Here is a 2,836-nt window from a genome sequence, read left to right as displayed (position 1 = left end):
GCTACTGTGCTTACGGGAAGTTTTGAAAGTGAAGTAAAAACAAAACAAGGGTGGGCTGCTGGAACGCAAACCCCACAATCGAGGAGGGATTACTGTATATGTGAATAAGGTGCTATATAGACGCCCAACCCGGCACAGATTCACACTGAGGCATGTGTTCAAATAAAGTTTTATTTTTCTCTTCAGCCATGGGGCACATCTTCCCCGTGTCCCACAGGCCCAACGCAGTCCCAAGCCACTTCAAATCAACCCAAACCAATTCTTCCTCAGATGGCACCACCACTCCTCTCAGGCAACCTCCTTCTCTTCCAGCTCCTGAGTGGTGGCTGCAGGCTCTTTTTGTAGCCCTCCCAGAAGTGCTCCAGGTTCTAATTGGCCTAATTAGGCTGCACTTCCGGGCGTGGCTGCATTCCAGCCCACAGAGGCTTGTTTAGCCATGCAGCTCCTCCGGGTGGTGGCCATGGAGCCCAACGGGTCCGAGTCCTGAAGTCCCACACCTGTGGCCCGATGTAACGCAGGAGGGCTGCCACCAAGCATTCCGGGGGATGTAGAGTGCATCCCATGGCTGCTCCCCCAGATCCAGTGTTGAAGGGCCATCCTGGCTGGGCATGGGACCCGGCTGCCCGTCTATCTATCTATCTATCTATCTATCTATCTATCTATCTATATAATATACACACACACACACACACACACACACACACACACAAAAACATCTCTACATTGTATGTAGTGTGACAGATAGGGGGCGCTGTTGTCCCCTTGAACCCTCAAAGTCCAATAATTATTTATTTTATAATAATAATGTGCACCAAGCACCCTACACTCCACAATACTCATATAACTCGCAATACAATACAATAACCAATAATCCTCCATTCCCAGACACGTTGCCACCCTTCCTCCCGACTCATCTCATCTCCCACAGTCCTTTATACAGTCCATGACCCGGAAGTGCTTCTGAACCCCCAGTCCATGTGACCTCCTAGCACTTCCAGGTCAGATCAAAATTCTTCTTTTCATCCCAGAAGTACGTCATTTCTTCTGTCTCTGTAATTAAGACTTACTTCCGGGTAAGAGGTACCATAGAGGTCTCCGAGCCTCCCTGCAACGTTCCCTGGTGGCCCCGACGTTATCCAGCAGGGCTGTACAGGAAAACGCCAATGCCCATGATTCCCTGCTGTAATTCGGGGCATCTCCATGTCGCAGGGGTGGCTCCCTCTGGCGGCCGGGGTGAATGTCCGGCCATAGTCCACAGTAGAAATACGAAAGAGGGCACTGGACCTGAAAAGACCGACAGTGGAAGTAGCTGCATGCTGGATTCCAACATTTCACACTCCGCAGTCTGTACTTTGATGGCCAGTGCTTTTAGAAAGTGGGACATCGCACAATCAATTCGAGACTTCTGAGGACGAGGAGCAGTAATATTGTGAAGATTCCAACAGCTGCTTACAAGAAAGAACAATTGATGTCTCCCCGTTGACCTCCCAGCTGGTAACTGGTAGTTAGGTAAGTCATTGTCACCTCCTTTTCTCTTTTTACTATGGTGCCCTCAGGGGTTCGAGATCTTGGCTGCCTCTCACTGATATTTTTAGCGCATCTATTAACCATCTTAAGACTTCCTTCCTTGCACGTCTTATACCACTATGGTGCCAGCCTGCCCTGATAGTTTTTATGACTGCGTCTTGTCTTTTAAAACAGTGACCAATATTACAAAGCAAATAACCTCCTTGAAGGCCTGGACAATGTGCCTGCTGCCCTCATGCTTGTCAGAGAAGATCACGGTGAACGCCCAGTCCAGCTGATGAGTCTGCTGCCATGTCTCATCTCACTCACTCTGCAGAAACATGGCGTGCACAAAGAGAACTTGATGTTTTGATTGAATTTAAGCTTGATAAAGCAACATGATAACAGCAGCAGAGCCTGTGTGCCACAGACAGTCATCTTTCTAATGGAATTGGCAGGGCCGATGCGGTCCTACAAAGGCAGGCCGTCACTTATGAAGAAAAATGGAATAATATGCAGTGTGGCCTAATGTGCCCCGAGATACTAATGCACAAGTGAGCAGGACTCTCCTCAGAATCTTTACTAGCGTATTTCAGTTTGACTTGAAGTCTTTTTCAGAACAGAGGCAGCTTGACGATACAGAAAGTGCGCCCACCTAATGGCCGAGGACTTAGCGTAGCTATAGAAGGCAGGGTCAGAGATTCATAAATTGTCCTCACTCTGCTAGACTCTCCCAATCACTTCATCTCCACCTCTTGGCCAATACCTGTTGTTGTGATTAGGAGTCCAAAAAATAGCAAAATGGGTGTGAGGCCTCCTAAAGGACCATAACGGCAGGGCCTTAACCCAGACGGCCAGCCCAAGGCGACTGACCCCAAGTACAAGCACCTGGCCCAGCAGACCCCAAATAAGACAAGCTGGGACAATAACAAAAAGTATCCAAAAATATAGTGAACGCCTCACAGGTGGAAGGAGGGCAGTACAACCTTGGCTTGTGTATGAAAGGGCAACCAAAGAATCATTTTAAAAGAAGGATTTCATTGAAAAAATGCAAGCAAAATACTTGAAAGAATGAAAATGGCAATGATCTCTTCTCCATCCTTAGGCTCATCCTATGCACACTATTTTTGGTGGATATTTTCTTCATGCACATGTCATGAATAGACACTTCGTGTTTTTAGCTGTTACCGTGAGGAGGATTGGAACAGTTGATGTCTCTGCTTAGCAGTTCAGTCAACCTCCTCGCAGTGGCAGGACTTGAATTTACAGAATGGCACAGTTTAGCTAAAGGGGCACTTCTTTTTACTACAATAGCTGGTCAGGGCTTCTG

Source organism: Polypterus senegalus, chromosome 18 (genome assembly GCF_016835505.1).
Source record: "Polypterus senegalus isolate Bchr_013 chromosome 18, ASM1683550v1, whole genome shotgun sequence".
In the NCBI taxonomy this organism is placed as follows: domain Eukaryota; kingdom Metazoa; phylum Chordata; class Cladistia; order Polypteriformes; family Polypteridae; genus Polypterus; species Polypterus senegalus.
This window is presented reverse-complemented; position numbering follows the sequence as displayed.